We start from the raw sequence: 18015 nt of genomic DNA, 5'->3' as shown, positions 1-18015 counted from the left end.
ATGATTATGGGTAAAAACGAGGATCAGCTGGTTTCCCATCTGCCAAGAAAACATGCCATAAGAATGTATTCAACTTCAATATTAGCTAATTGACTACTGCTATTCAAATTCCCATTTGACTAACTCACACAGTGAACTCTATTTTTTAAAAAATTGTTGATTAATGATTCTTACTGATATGCTATTAAATTAGCTACACTTGAGTTAGGGATTGACTATCGGTTATTTATACAACAAAGGAAGGAAGGAAGTTGTCTTCAGTTTCTATACTTTAGGAGTGAAAAGCCTGCAAAAATGTATGAAACAGAAAAAATGTATGTTTTTGAAGAACACAACAATTCTCGTTAAGCTTTCTAGTGGTAATATTGAATTAGAAGAAACATTTCTGGATTTTGCTATTAACATCTAACTGAATTACATAAGCTTATTTGGAATATTTTATGTGGAGGGAGATAAGACTATTCAAAGAGAAATTGCTTAAATATACTTGCAAATGCAGCGTTGTGTAAGTTCAAACCACATTATTTTCTCTCTTAGGACAGCTGAAGCAAGCATGAAACTAACAGCACAGATTGCTAATTGTTAAAGAAATAAAATTCTTGCAATAGATAATATGAAAAATACTAAGGGATATATGTGCTTACACAGTGGGCCCAATTAAAACTCTATAATTTGATTTCCCAGGGGGATAAATAAAACACATTGTTCCACCGAAGTTTACAAATATTTTGCCCTTGTCTTTTTCTAGACCTTAGAGAGATGATGACTTTTTTAAAACCACATTAAAGATAGTTTCCTAAAATAGGCAGATGTAAATTTTTATGTCTGGTTGAAAGGGCACCACTTACAGAGTCTGCATGTCACAGTGGTGCCAGTTGCATATTGGTGCTGAGTCCTTGACTGAGAGCAGTTACAGATGTTGGCATCAACACACTGAGCTTACCTACTCTGGAGATGCTATTTATCTTTACAGAGGCCCCTCAAGGGCATGCATCTGTGAAATGCAGGCCTGATTCTCCTATGTTTAGATTGCATTCGTTAGTTATTTTCATTTTGTAGCTATTAACCCAACAAATTAATATTTAAACATGTAAGCTTTAAAAGTTACTTGAAAAGCTTATGTTGATGAATTGATATATAGTCTATGCTTCTTTCCATCTGTTCTCTTCTTGCTCCTTTGGATGATTTGGAACATGAAGCCAAGCAGTATGTCTGAGTATATTTGCTCACCGTCTGACCACAATCCTTACCAATCCTGAAAATTGAATGATTCTTTAAGATCATGAGAAATTTAGAAATGTTGAATTGTGTTTTATGTTGAGATTTGGTATTTGCTCCCCTCATACAATATCATCACCCTCAATTTTCAGAAGTTTTAACTTCTTGGCTAACCTAATACTTTAAAAGCTTGCAGAACTATTTTCTACTCAGTCATTTTTATTATTTCTTTATATGTAAGTATTCCTTTGACAGGGGTGATTGGATCAGCAGAAAGGGATAACTGGCATTATCCCTTGATAGACTCAATTGAGTAAAAATCAAATCATTCCAATTACAGGGTGCCAATCAACCTTAGAATGCCCTTGAGTTAACATGAGTAAAATACTGACCAAGGATACTAAAATGGAACAAGGGCTATCAAATTAAGGCAAGAATTGTGTTTTTTTTTTTTTCATTCTGTGATTACCTGGCTTGAACATTTAAAATAAAGGACCCACTTATTTAATGAAATTACTGAATTCCAAAAGAGTTTTTGTAAACCACATACCTTTTAAATCATTATTATTTTTTAAATTTAGCTGTATTTTAAAACAAAGGAAAAGATTTTGATCTCTGAATGTGATAAGATTATACAAACAAAATGCAGAACGTATATTTAAAAAGAAATAATAACACTTTGATAATATGTTGACTATAATTCTCAAAAAGACGCCCATATTCACAAGAATACCTGTGGTAATAATTATGACTCTTAAAAATGAAACAAGACTAAAATACTGAAAACTAACCATTGTATAAGAGAGGGAACTCTGACTGTTTTATGTATTTTGTTCCCAAAGTAGAGATAGTAATCTTTAAGACCTTAGGGATTTGAGGAAATTTGTTACCAAATAGAGATAGTAATCTTTAAGACCTTAGGGATTTGAGGAAATTTGTTACCAATCTCAAGGGAATCTTTTATTTTGTATAATTTTGTAAGGTATAAGTGTAACTTTGTTCCATGTATATATTGCATAGTGGTTAAGGTAGTGGTGAAGTCAGAGCTTTTAATGTATCCATCACCAGAATAACATACATTGTACCCATTAAGTTATTACTCATCCCCCACTTCCTCTTAATCCCCTTTGAAGTCTCCAGTGTCTATTATTCCACGCTTTATGTCCCTGTGCACGTGTTATTTAGCTCACAGTTGTGAGAACAAGCAGTATTTGTCTTTCTGTGTTTGAGTTGTTTCACTTAAGATAATGACCTCTAATTCTATCCATGTTGTTGCAAAAGACATGATTTCATTGTTATAAAAGGTTGAATAGTATTCCATTGAGTATATATACCACATTTCCTTTACCCACTCATGGTTGATGGACACTTAGTTTGATTCTGTATCTTTGCTATTATGTATAATGCTGTGATAAACACTTTAGATTGTATATCTATCTAAACAATGAACATAGTGAAAAGAGTAAGTGTTTAGGGATCAATAAGACAATTATCATAGCCTGTGACTTGAGACAATTAATCTTCCTGAACTTCAATTTCTCTTTGTTTACAATAGAAAGAATGGTACCTATCTCATGGGGTTACTGTGAGGTTTGGAAAAGATAGCATATGTAAAGCACCCTGAATAGAAGCTGGGGCATAATTAGTATTAACTAACTGTTATTTTCTCTATGTTTGTGTGCATATATGTGTGTTATACATCATCAGTTTATTCTGTAGGCAACATAAGAGCTCCTGGGGCTGCTTATACTGTTCCAAGTGCCCATATTGTGCCTTTGGTCATTTGAGAACATACACTTTAAAAAAATCATACGTATTTTAATCTTCCTTTTATAGATAAATATTTATTGAGAGTCTAACTAGAATTAAGATACTGAGTCAAGCACTGAGGTATCCACAGATATGAATCAGACTGGAAATCTACCTTGACAGAACTCAGAGTACAGTTAGAGGCATGTGTACATATATAACTGCCATGCCAAGTGTGTGAGGATAAGCTTAAACAGTCACCATTAGACAGCCATGGATACTGAAGAGCAGAGAAGGGATAGTTGCCATTTGGAGTGGGGTTTGAAGGTGCCTATGTGTATGGATGAAGGCATTTGATAGTGAACGTGAAGTAAAGCTAAAAGGTGAGCCTACATCACTGGACAAAGGAAAATTCTAGACAGTGGTCATAGCATGAGTAAAAACAAAATAATGTTTGCTGTTCAGAGACTTACAAATATGCTTAATTGGCCCAAGTATTAGGATTCAAGTGAAAGATTAAAAGGTTAGAAAAGAGGCTAGGGTCAAAAAATAGCAGACTTTGAGTATCTGGTGGGAGTGTTGACTTTTTCTTTTGATTGACTAAATATGATACCTCTTTTTGCTTTCATTAAGCGTCCAAAACGACTCATTCAGAATAACTCAAGCTCTTTCCAGGGCCATCTTACTAATGGCATGGCAGAGTACTGACTTAGGCTGATGTTTTCTTTTCACTGCCTCTTGCATTGTTTCGCCTTTTCCCCTTGTTTTAGCTCACAGTCTTAGTCTCTGGGTAGAGAACCAAAGTTAGAGACAAATATCGACTTGCTTTCTTGGTGTCCAAATGAGTCAGGCCGGTTTGTCTCCTCTCTGGATATCTCATAAATACCATGTCAATGGAACTCATTGGCCCAGTGAAAGGTAGAAGAACGGAGATTCTGAAACAGGTCCAGGAACATGCCGTTCTCAGCATAGCAAAAGGCAGAGAAATGTGTGTTTAGAGAAAGCAAAACAAAATGCATTTGGTATAGTTTACCTCATTGCTTTTGTTTCCCTTCCCAGAAGTGAATGATGCGATATTCTGCCAGCTTCAAATGCCTCCAATCTGATTTTTGATTAAAGCAAAAGCAAAAAGACATTTTTTTTAACCAGAAAGAATAATGTCATATGAAAAACACTTAGCTGTTCCATGTGTGGATAAAAAGCTTAATAAATGTCATTCTTTGCACATGAAAATTCAGAAGGTCACAGTGAAGGCACATAACAATCCCCCTCTGCTACAGGGGATCTCAACCTGGCTGCTTATGGAAATCACCTGGGAGGACTTCAGACCCACTGAGCTGAGGCCTCACATCTAGATTGGGTTAGCGAATTTTAACCAATATATGATTATAAAGTCCAGCCAGAGTCAAAAGCCATTTAACCACCCAAAGCCTCTAGTTTACCTGCTGAAAAACCTCATAGAGTCATTAAGAGTTGGGCTCACATTGCTGATTTAAAGTAAAACTAGGCCCACCATGGAGGCTCAAGCCTGTAATCCCAGTAGTTCGGGAGGCTGAGGTGGGCAGATCACCTGTGGTCAGGAATTCAAGACTAGCCTGGCCAACACGGTGAAACCCAGTTTCCACCAACAACAACAACAAAAATTACCAGGTATGGTGGCACATGCCTGTAATCCCAGCTACTCACTTGGCAGGCTGAAGCAGGAGAATACTGGGAGGTGGAAGTTGCAGTGAGCCGAGATCATGCCATTGCACTCCAGCGTGGGTGACAAGAGCAAAACTGTGTCTCATAAAAAATAAAGAAAATAAAATAAATAAAATAAACAAAACAAAAAATATCTGGGCCTAGAACATAGTTCACCAGAATCCTGGTGTTCTTTCTCCAGAGTTTGTTGTTTTCTCATACATCATGGAAAACAGGGATTTAAAAAAATATACTTATTTCTATCATTAAGTTCTTAATTGAGACAGTCAGACAACTTTTTATGTGTCAGCTACTGTTCGGCATAAAGGTAATGTAGCAGAAAACAAAATGCCTGCACTCAGTGAGTTAACACTTCTTAATGGAAAGGAGGAAAAGAGACTTACAACAAACATAAATAAGAAAGTGAGGACATAAATCAAGTGACATGGTTGTGTTTCCATGTGTTGGGTGGTGAATTTGGGTAGCCTTTGTGCTAGGCACTGTGCTGGATGCTTGATGCTTGCTAGACATTGAGGACACAGACATTCAAAATAATTCCCTGACACCAAATAGTTGTACTCGAAAGCTGAAGGAAAATTGCCAGGACAGAGAGACAACGAAAAAAGAGAATTTTAGACCAATATCCCTGATGAACATCGATGCAAAAATCCTCAATAAAATACTGGCAAACTGAATCCAGCAGCACAACAAAAAGCTTATCCACCATGATCAAGTGGGCTTCATCCCTGGGTTGCAAGGCTGGTTCAACATATGCAAATCAATCAATGTAATCAAGCATATGAACAGAAGCAATGACAAAAACCACATGATTATCTCAATAGATGCAGAAAAGGCCTTGGACAAAATTCAACAATGCTTCATGCTAAAAACTCTCAATAAATTAGGTATTGATGGGACGTATCTCAAAATAATAAGAGCTATCTAGGACAAACCCACAGCCAATATCATACTGAATGGACAAAAACTGGAAACATTCCCTTTGAGAACTGGCACAAAACAGGGATGCCCTCTCTCACCACTCCTATTCAACATAGTGTTGGAAGTTCTGGCCAGGGCAATCAGGCAGGAGAAGGAAATAAAGGGTATTCAATTATGAAAACAGGAAGTCAAATTGTCCCTGTTTGCAGATGACATGATTGTGTATCTAGAAAACCCCATCGTCTCAGCCCAAAATCTCCTTAAGCTGATAGGCAACTTCAGCAAAGTCTCAGGATACAAAACCAATGTGCAAAAATCACGAGCATTCTTATACACCAATAACAGACAGAGAGCCAAATCATGAGTGAACTCCCATTCACAATTGCTTCAAAGAGAATAAAATACCTAGGAATCCAACTTACAAGGGATGTGAAGGACCTCTTCAAGGAGAACTACAAACCACTGCTCAACGAAACAAAAGAGGATACAAACAAATGGAAGAACATTCCATGCTCATGGGTAGAAAGAATCAACATCATGAAAATAGCTATACTGCCCAAGGTAATTTATAGATTCAATGCCATCCCCATCAAGCTACCAATGACTTTCTTCACAGAATTGGAAAAAACTACTTTAAAGTTCATACAAACTTTAAAAAAAAACTTTAAAAAAAGAGCCTGCATTGCCAAGTCAATCCTAAGCCAAAAGAACAAAGCTGGAGGTATCACGCTACCTGACTTCAAACTATACTACAAGGCTACAATAACCAAAACAGCATGGTACTGGTACCAAAACAGAAATATAGACCAATGGAAAAGAATACAGCCCTCAGAAATAATGCCGCATATCTACAACTACCTGATCTTTGACAAACCTGACAAAAACAAGCAATGGGGAAAGGATTCCCTATTTAATAAATGCTGCTGGGAGAACTGGCTAGCCATATGTAGAAAGCTGAAACTGGATCCCTTCCTCACACCTTATACAAAAATTAATTCAAGATGGATTAAAGACTCAAATGTTAGACCTAAAACCATAAAATCCCTAGAAGAAAACCTAGGCATTACCATTCAGGACATAGGCATGGGCAAGGACTTCATGTCTAAAACACCAAAAGCAATGGCAACAAAAGCCAAAATTGACAAATGAGATCTAATTAAACTAAAGAGCTTCTGCACAGCAAAAGAAACTACCATCAGAGTGAACAGGCAACCTACAGAATGGGAGAAAATTTTGGCAATCTACCAGTCTGACAAAGGGCTAATATCCAGAATCTACAATGAACTCAAACAAATTTACAAGAAAAAAACAAACAACCCCATCAAAAAGTGGGCGAAGGACATGAACAGACACTTCTCAAAAGAAGACATTTGTGCAGCCAAAAGACACATGAAAAAATGCTCATCATCACTGGCCATCAGAGAAATGCAAATCAAAACCACAATGAGATACCATCTCACACCAGTTAGAATGGTGATCATTCAAAAGTCAGGAAACAACAGGTGCTGGAGAGGATGTGGAGAAATAGGAACACTTTTACACTGTTGGTGGGACTGTAAACTAGTTCAACCATAGTGGAAGTCAGTGTGACGATTCCTCAGGGATCTAGAACTAGAAATACCATTTGACCCAGCCATCCTATTACTGGGTATATACCCAAAGGATTATAAATCATGCTGCTATAAAGACACATGCACACGTATATTTATTGTGGCACTATTCACAATAGCAAAGACTTGGAACCAACCCAAATGTCCAACAATGATAGACTGGATTAAGAAAATGTGGCACATATACACCATGGAATACTATGCAGCCATAAAAAATGATGAATTCATGTCCTTTATAGGGACATGGATGAAGCTGGAAACCATCATTCTCAGCAAACTATTGCAAGGACAAAAAACCAAACACTGCATGTTCTTACTCATAGGTGGGAATTGAACAATGAGAACACATGGACACAGGAAGGGGAACATCACACTCTGGGGACTGTTGTGGGTGGGGGGAGGGGGGAGGGATAGCATTAGGAGATATACCTAATGTAAATGACGAGTTGATGGATGCAGCACACCAACATGGCACATGTATACATATGTAACAAACCTGCACGTTGTGCACATGTACCCTAAAACTTAAAGTAAAATAAAAAAAAATTGCCAGGAAGTAAAGAAAAAAAGGAATTTCAAGCTGAAGGATCAGTTTGTACAATTGAATAAATTTATGAGAGAAAATAGTACCTTCAGAGGATTAGAAATCAGTTCAATAGTACTGGAACAAATAATGGGAAGAGGCCACAGAAAAATAAACTTCAATCAAATAACAAATGACAATGTATGCTTTGCAAATGGATAAACTGCTTCTCTCCTATGAGAGTGTTTCTCAAACTCTTCTGTTATAAATTATACCTGGAGAATTTAAAAAAACAAGATTCCGCATCTATCCCCAGTATTTCTACTCTAGTGTTTCTGATACTGTTCTGCACCATTTTGAGAAATACTGTTCTAGATGATGATAAAGTATTAAAGAAATTTAATGCAAGCAAAGCGTGATTGGATTTTCATGTTGTAAAGATTAATGCTGGAAGAAGTACAGAAGATGTATTGGGGACAGAATGATAGATTCAATAGGAAAGTTATGGCACTACTATAAGAGGGAGATAATGAGGGCCTTACTAGGACAGCATTGGAAATGAATAGGAGTAGGAAATAAGTATTTAAAATATTTAAAAACTATAATTATCAGATGACAGGACTTGGAAACAGAATTTATGTAAGTAAGTAGCAAAGAGGATGAAGTATACAATTGCTTGCAGGCATCTGATTTGGGAAATTGGATGGAAGGTATTGTCAGAAAAAAATGAGTTCAGACTTAGGCATGCCCATTTCTGAATGAGGATCAACTTCACCTCGGCTGTTAGTTGTACTCATCAGTCTACATCTCAGGAGAGAAGGGTGTTCAAAGACATAGATTTGAAAATTATCAACACATATATAACACTTGGATCTCATTAAGAAGATCAAGAAGAAATTATGAGAAGGGAATTATGTTTTTGTGAGAGTGAATTTTTTTTAATATACTTTAAGTTCTGGGGTACATGTGCAGAACATGCAGGTTTGTTACATAGGTATACATGCGCCACAGTGGTTTGGTGCAACCCTCAACCTGTCATCTACATTAGGTATTTCTCCAAATGCTATCCCTCGTCCCACCTCCCACCCCACAAGGGGCCCTGGTGTATGATGTTCTGCTCCCTGTGTCCATGTGTTCTCATTATTCAACTCCCACTTATGAGTGAGAACATGTGATGTTTGGATTTCTGTTCTTGTATTTGCTGAGAATGATGGTTTCCAGCTTCATTCATCCATGTCCCTGCAAAGGCCATGAACTCATCCTTTTTTTATGGCTGCATAGTATTCCATGGTGTATATGTGCCACATTTTCTTTATCCAGTCTATCATTGGTGGGTATTTGGGTTGGTTCCAAGTCTTTGCTGTTGTGAACAGTGGAGAGAATTTCAAGAAATAAGTGTGTACTTGTTATAAATGACCAAAGTTGATGAACAATTATTTTGAAGTCTACAATTTAAAAGTCATTGGTGGCTGGGTATGGTGGCTTACATCTCACCTGGTGTAATCATCTCAGCACTTTGGGAGGCTGAGGCACGAGGATCTCTTGAGCCCAAGAGTTTGAGACCAGCCTGGATAACATAGAGAGATCCCATCTCTAAAAAAATAAAAATTAAATTAATTAGCACAGCGTGGTGGCACACACCTGCAATTATAGTTACTTTGTTTACTAAAAGGGGAGGATGACTTGACCCAGGAGTTCAAGGCTACAATGAGCTATGAGCATATCACTGCACTCCAATGTGGGTGACAGAGCAAGACCTTGTCTCTGTTAACCCCCAATAACCCAAGTTTACCTATGTAACAAATCTATACTTGTATCCTTGAACTTAAAATAAAAGTTAAAAATAAAACACTAAGCAAAATAATGGTTACGTATAATGCACAGAATAAAGGAAACTGTTATTTATACGTAAAAAATAAAGAGAATCTTGAAAAAAAATTTTAAGTCATTGGTGAACTTAGTGAGAAAGTGAAGGGGTAACCAAAATGTTGTGAATTGGCACTGATAGGGAAGATTAGAGGCAGTGTCAACAAGTATGATAGGTCAATAACTAGGAATGTGGGCTTCTATCTCTTCTCTCTCTGCTCTCTCTCTCTCTCTCACACACACACACAGACAGACAGACACACACACACTATTGCTTATTATAAAAATTCATTTTTCTTTCTATACATGTGACAAACTGAAATGTGAAGAATGCAAGTAGTATGAAGAAAAGAAATATAGAATAATGAAGATTATAATAGAATAGTAAATACTTGTGTGAAAAATTAAGGGACTCACAAAACTGGTTCGATGTCCTTTAAAAGAAGGAAGTCACTAATATGAAGGCTTATTTTCAAGGCGAATCTCTCCAATTTCTTTTCCTAAGCAAATAAAGACAAAACAATCCTTGTTGATTTCAGACATACAAACAGATGCCTTCCACAGTTTTTTGTAGAACTATCAGACACTTAAAGAAGGAAAAATAATTTGGAATTATTTACTTCAAATATCTCAGGAAGAACAAACATAAATATTCAGAATGTCTTTAGAACATTAATGTCTAAGACTCCATAAACTTTAGCGTGATATTTTCACATCTTAACTCTCTGGTTCACTGGGATATACTTCAGCAAGCTTTACTTTTATATATGAATCATTCCAATTTCTGCTTGACGATAGCGATAAATTTAGCTTATGCATTTTCTAACATATCTTTATATTTTAATAATAGATATTATATCCTAAAAGGACTTATGAAACTGTTATTCAATAGAAATGTACAGTTTTAATTTTAAATTTTCTAGTAGACATATTAAAAAGGCAAAAGCACATTAAAACCAAGGCAAAACTAATTTTAATAATATGTTTTATCACAATGTCCAAAATATTATTTCAACATGAAATATATATAAAATTATTACTGAGATATTTTACATTATCTTTTCTTCAAAATCTTCAGCATCTGATGCGTATTTTGCACTCACAGCACACATCAATTCAGGTTACTCACATTTTAAGTGCTCAGTAGGTACTTTTGGCTAATTGCTGCCATATTGGGTACTGCAAAGTTAGAGTATTTACTATACAGACTGTGTCTTTTGTGTATAACCCAAACTAAATCTTAAAATTACGTAGTTAATTTTCAACCAAGGTGCACTTTTTTTCTATTATTTTACTGTAAAATACTTTAGTGTGAGTAGCTGATGTGAGAAGTTTAGTCTTCAATAAACCATTGATTTTTACAAAACAATTATTTAGCACCTATGATGTGCCATTCTCTTGTTGAGAGTTTGAAATACATGAATAAATAACACAGCTATGTCTACAAAAAAACACCCATTCTAGCAAGGAAGAAAATCCTATGCATAATATTTTTTCGTGTGGGGAAAATTTAAGATGGCATTTAGTAAGTCATTGCTTCCAAAAAGAAAAATGAGCAGTCTAGGCCCAAGTACTCTGGATATTCAGCAAAGAAGAGGCTCAGATTTGGCAAGACTTAGACTAATGTTTGTGAAAGCAACAGACCTTGAATGAAGACCTAAAGTGTGAGGGAGATAAGTTTTGACAGAAAATTTTAACAAAACTAACAAAATCATGAAAATGAGGGTAAAGTGCCATGGAATAGAAACAGGAAAATGATCAAATGCATGGAGTCGTAGATTAATGAAAGAAAAGTATGATATAAAAATTGGTAGGGCTTGGACAAAGTAGGCATTTTTCCTTGCCTTGAATGGAAACATATTGTGGTACTGTTCATGAAAGACTATTTAGAAAATTATAATGTGGAAATTTTCATGCACTGGTTGCCTTGAATAAACCCTTGATGGAAAAATCTCATGCCAAAGGCAATATACTTTAAAGGAAATAAAAACCTTTCAGGACTGTGGAGGCAGCAGGAGGCAATTCCATATTTGTCCTATCTCCTTTGGTTTTATCTTATTGTATGAAGCTAACCTAGAGATATTAGAATAATTTTTCATAGTGTCAACTCTCTAGAGGGCACGTTGTCACTTTATACCAAGACTTGAAAAATTGTTCTTAACTTTTTATTAAACATTTCCACTTCTTCTGGAATTTTATAAAATAACCAGAGAGCTCCACATTGAAGGCTACATGGAGATATCAACTGCATTTATAAAAATAACAAATTTTAAACAATGTCTAACATGTAGTTATCAGTTAAATATATTTTGTTCCACTAATACTATGTGCTATTTTGAAAATAAACATAATAGTTTTAAAGATTGTTGGATTATATGGGTACTTACTCATGATTTAATTCTTAACTTTTATTGAAATATAAGCACATAAAATTACACATAAGGGTACAACTGAAAGAATTTTTGCATTATTAAAACACTCATGTAACCAATATGTAAATCAATAAAGAAATATCAGCTCACCAGATGCTCCATTTACCCTCACTTCTAATAGCATAGATTAGGTTTTTCTTCTTTTTAAAGATTTTCTAACTTCAATCATGCAGAATGTCCTCTTTTGTGTCTGATATTTTGCTCAATATTATGTTTGGCAGACTTAATCCAAATTGTTTAATGTATTTACTTTCTCAATTATAATTGCTGTGTAGTTTTCTAGTATATTAACATGCAAAACCTCATTTCTTCATTCTACTGTTGAACGATTTTCAAGACATTTTAAATTTAAGCTATTATAAATAATGCTGTATAAATAATATGAAGAGATGCAACTTTTGTAGCAATTGACAATAGTTTTTCAAAGCACTTGTACCAATGTTATTCTCACCAGCAGTGCCTGAAAATCCTGGTTGTTCCATATCCTTGATATACATTTGATATTAGCTGAAACTTTTATTTAAGTGATTTTGGTGGTAGGAAATAGCATTGAATTTGGTTTTATTTTGAATTTCCCCTGATGGCTAATGAAGTTGACTACCTTTTTAATAATTCTGTTAGCTGCTGTAAAATCAATCATGTGAAATCTCTGTTCAAGTCCATTGCCCATTTTTCTTCTGAAGTGTCTGCTTATTTTTTTTTTACTAATTTATATATTCTGAATATGACTGTTTTATTGGATACATGAATTACAATTATTTTTCTTCTTGGGTTTGTCTTTTCACTTTAATGATATTCTTTTGCATCAATTACACAGGTTTGGATGATTGAAAATACAAGACATTTGTAGGTGCTCATTTAAGGCTTTAATAAAAGTAAAGGTTATGGTAGGGTAGAGAAGGAAAGCACAGGCAAACATTGGAGTCCCAAGAAACTTCCAGATGCAGCTCCTCAGGATCCTTTCTGAGTCACACAGGATATACTTTGTCTTTGGATTATAAACCCCTAATATGCTGAGGAAATGTGTGAAGTGCCAAGTTCTATCCTCAGAGCTATAAACACCGCATTGATCAAAACAAAGTTCTTACCTTTATGGAGCTTATTTATATTCTGGATGGTAAAAAAGAAACAAATATATTAAAAATATACAAATTATCAGATAGCAATATGTATAATTGACTAAGAAAAATGTAAGCCACTGTGAATAGGGCATATTTGCTGTGGTGGGATGAGGTGCAAGGAATAAAAGGAAATTCTTTGATAACATGATGTTTGTATAGAGACCTTAATAAAATGACAGAATAGACAATACAGTTATATGTGGGAAGACTTGTCCAGGAAGAATAATTAGAAAGTGAAAATATTCATGAAAGAGCACGCATGGATTTTTCAAGAAAAACGTCTGGTGAGTATAGAATGAGCTAGGGTGGGGTGAGTTTGGGGGAAGTCATAAGAGGTAAGCAAGTGTGGAGAGATAGCAAAGATCTAGATCACAGTAGTCATGGTAACAGCTAATTGAGATGGAAAAATCATCATAGTGTAGTAAACAGAGGAGTGACATGATCAGACATATGTTTTTGAAAGGAGTACTGTGGCTGCTTTTTTGAGAATAGATTTTGGGAGGACAATGGTGGGAACAAATTATCAACCTAGGATGTTTTGGAGATATTTCTGAGAGAGATAATGGTCTTTGAGATCTGGTAGTAGTGGTACAGATATGTTTTAAAGATAGGTCACTTATGGTTTAATGATTTATTAGAATCACTTAAGAGAACAATCAGTAATGACTCCTAGGTTATGCTGTGTGTCACCGTTACTGAAAGCATGGAGTTACCATTTCCTGAGATGGGAAAGATTGTGGGATGAAAATCTTTTAGGAAAAATGGGCTAGTTGGTGGAAATTAAGAGAGCAATTAGGGGTATGTTAAATTTGAGATGCCTTTTAGTCATTCTATTGACGGTGTAAAAAGAAATTTAGACATACGAGTTTTAAGTTTATAAATTTGGAAATGATTCCTTACTATGTGGAATTTAAAGGTATAAGACTATGTAAGAACACCCACAGAGTGAGGAGAGACAAGAGAGAGAAGCAGTCTCTGGTCTGAACCCTGGGACATTCTGGTTTAAAAATGAATAGATAAGAAGAAACCTGTAACACTGAGAAAATCAGGAGGGAGGAGGAGGAAGAGAAGGAGGAGGAGGAGAGAGAGAAAAAGAGACAGTGTCAGCCAGGCACGGTGGCTCAAGCCTCTAATCCTAACACTTTCGGAGGCCAAGGTGGGCAGATAATGAGATCAGGAGTTCGAGACCAACCTGGCCAATATGGTGAAACCCCGTCTGTACTAAAAATACAAAAATTAGCTGGGCGTGGTGGCCTGTGCTTGTAATCTCAGCTACTTGGGAGGCTGAGGCAGGATGATTGCTTGAACCTGGGAAGCAGAGGTTGCAGTGAGCCAAGATTATGTCACTGTACTCCAGCCAGGGTGACAGAGAGAGGTTCTATCTAAAAAAATTAAAAGAAAAAAGAAAACAAAAAGAGACAGTGTCTGTGTGTGGCAGAAACAGACAGATAAAGCTAATCAAAGAAAGTGTATCAAGAAAGATGACATGACCAACTGCATGAAATGGTTTTGATAGACTGAGTAAAAGCTGGGAACTGACCATTGGCTTTGGCAATGTGAGCAATTAGAAACATGAACTCCTTCAAGTGTGAGGGCAAAACATTGATTGGAATGAGTGCAAGAGAAAGGGAGGAGAGGCACTGAAGACTTTATAGAAACAATTCTTTTGATTTGTTTTGCTGTAAAGAGGAGTAGATCTGTAGGGCAGTAACTGGAATGGATGTGGAGCCCATGAGTGATCCCTTAGAGGGTACACAATTTTGTATAAGAGAGAGAGAGTGGGATCAATGAAGTAAACTAGAAATACCAGCAAGCTGAGTCTCAAGACCAATTTTTTATAAACAGATAGACTTGTTTGGTTGAATTTGTTCTCACATGTATTACTGCACACCAAGGCCTGAAAACTCTTTCAAATATATGCCTCTGATTACATCTCAAGTGGCTCACAAATGCATTGCTGGCTCAGGACAAAACCATCAAGGTAACCACAATTATTAAAAAAAAAAAAGAACAATTCTTGGCGTATGTGTGCTTCCCAGCAATTTGAGTTAGAAAATAAAGTATTAGCTCATGTAGGTAAAATGATATTAAATCTGTTTTTAAACTTTGTTGGCCTATAGAAGTTAAGTATTTGTTGAATACTTCTTCTTCAATATAATACAGACTCTTTAAGAAATGACATCTGCCTTTGACTGAGATTTCTGTCTACACCAAGGCCATGTAAAATTTTCTGGAAAAAACATTTTAAATTTTAGTTCACATAAGAGTCAGAAAAGTTAAAGTAATTAAGGGGTGAATAACTTCTGTTATATTATCAAAAATAGAATTTTCACTAAGGGTTCTCTCATTGACACAACTTATCTTTTCTGCTTTAAATGCATGGAGAAAAATAGATGAAGAAAAATCTGAGAACCAGGAGGTTTAATTGAAGAGTAAAAAAGTCCTACCACTCTCTAGGAGCTAAGCTATGAGGATGCAAAGGCATAAGAATGATGCAATGGACTTTGGGGACTCAGGGGAAAGGACAGAAGCAGGGTGAAGGATAAAAGAATACACACTAGGTACAGCGTACACTGCTCATGTGATGGGTGCACCAAAATCTCAGAAACCACCACTAAAGAATTTATTCATGTAACCAAACATCACCTGTTTCCCAAAAATCTATTGAAATAAAAAAAAAAGAAAGAAAAGTCCTGCCAATGTAACTTACCAGGTAAGCTATACATGTATAAATGTAAGAATTGACCTGCATTATCTTTACACTAACCAAAATTCATGAAATTTCCTAGGTATAATTTATATAACATTAATATTTACATTAATTTAGTGCAAATTAGGACTGTATTTTTCTTTAAATGATCTCCCTTATACAGAAGGTATTCTAAAAAATGATTCTGAAGTCATCATGTTTTTATCTTTTTCTCATTGGGATACAATTTCTCTGGCTTTTATCCATTTTGGTGTCTTCCACAATTCTGCTGGATGTACAAGACTTTTCTTACCTGTCATGTCTTATAATTTTTATTAGTTAACATTTCATGCAAACATAGATATTTCTTCCTTTTTGTTTCTTTTATATGTATTACATTTTATTACAGAGTTTTGATGTTAATGTTGTTACCTTTAATACTTTGAATAAAACATTTTATTTAAAGGATAATATTATGAAGTGTGTGAATGGCTCTGATCTCTCAAATTTTTAACATCTTTGGAAGAAATGTAGTCACTAACAGGGTGATAACCACCATGCACTTGGTGAATGATTAATTCGGATTATAAACAGAGGACCAAACGGGAAATAAGTGAAAATGTCACCTATATCAAGACAGTAATTAAAAAGTGATACCCTTATCTCTAGTCACCTGACTAAAGTATGTCTCCATGTCCTGTATTACTTATTTTTAGCATTTCTCATGGTGGTTGTTTGTATACTTTTAAAAATGCAACATTATATAAACTTCATTGGGATTATGGAATTAAATCAAAGAGTTGAATATATCTTGTCTACAGGACAATTCCAATGACTACAATTTTGGGGTCATATCTATAAGGCTAAAAACTTTCATTTATTTTTCCTCTGCATTTGTTTATCTGTCCATGGAAACACACATTTTTCAAAATTTAATGGAAATGTAATCTGTTCCAGGCACTGTTCTAAGTCTTGGAGGTATAGCCAGTAACAAAACAGACACACGTCTATGCCTGCACGAAGCATATATTCTAGGGTGAAGGCTGTAGAATAAAAACGGTCAAATAAGTTAAAATACAATACGTCATGAGTGATAAGTATTATGGGAGGGGAGAGAAAAAAGGAGTCTCATACTGGGCACAGATGGGTATTATCTCCAGTGTGCTTAGAAACAAATGAGAAATAGACAACAGGGAATGAACAATAACCTGAGATTAGTCCTGATAGCCTCCAAATGCAGGGTAGAGGCCAGGATGGAAGTGCTGTGGGAAAGGAAAGGGTAACTATTTTGCCAGGAAGTTGCAGAGTTTCTCTCTGCCCAGAGATATGGAGGCCAGGAAGACGTTCTACTTAGAGCACAAAGAGTTTCTCACCTCCCTCTTGACTCCTATGAGGGAAAATAGAAGGAAGAACAATACATTTTCTAGCATCCAGGCTATTTTCATTTCATTTCTATAACCCATCTTTTCTACTATTTTCTGTTCTATGTGTGCATAAGAGTTTATCCCTGCCCTAAATTCTTCTGAAATCATAGAGCTCTAGGCACAGATAAGTTTTGGATTTTTAGGTGAAATGTATGTAATGCAATCAAAATCCCCAGATGAAAATCTCTAAGGAGGAAATTTATCAGTCACTGAAGAAAGAGGAGTCTGAAGAATAAATCAGATGGAGAAAGCATTTAGAAAACCATCAATACTGTTTATACAAAAGAGTGCTGCGGTTTTGAAAGAGACAGTGTTAGTTATACACGTACAAAATATTTCCTGCTCCTCACTTTCCCGGCTCATAATGCAGGTTCTGGTTTTCCATTGCTGCATAAAAAACCACCTTAAAAGTTAGTTGAGTAAACCAACAACAATTTCATTATATTTTTTATTATGTGGGTCATACATGAGGCAGTACAGTGGGGATGGCTCATGTTGGCTCTGTGATAACTGGTGCCTCATTTGTGGTGGCTTCAGCGTTGAATTACAGATATGATCAGTTGACTGGAGCCACATCTCTGAGGCCTTGGATCAGGCTGTTGGATGTGCTGTTCAGTTTTCCATGTCATGTCTGCTGGCCAGGCAACCTTCTCCATGCATCTTCCCCATGTGTCTCCATTCGACTTTCTCATATCACGGCAGTACTGGGGAAGTCATAAATCTTACATAGCAACTGCTCTGATGTGAGCATTCCAAGAGTA

Source organism: Pongo abelii, chromosome 12 (assembly GCF_028885655.2).
Source record: "Pongo abelii isolate AG06213 chromosome 12, NHGRI_mPonAbe1-v2.0_pri, whole genome shotgun sequence".
NCBI lineage: Eukaryota > Metazoa > Chordata > Mammalia > Primates > Hominidae > Pongo > Pongo abelii.
This window is presented reverse-complemented; position numbering follows the sequence as displayed.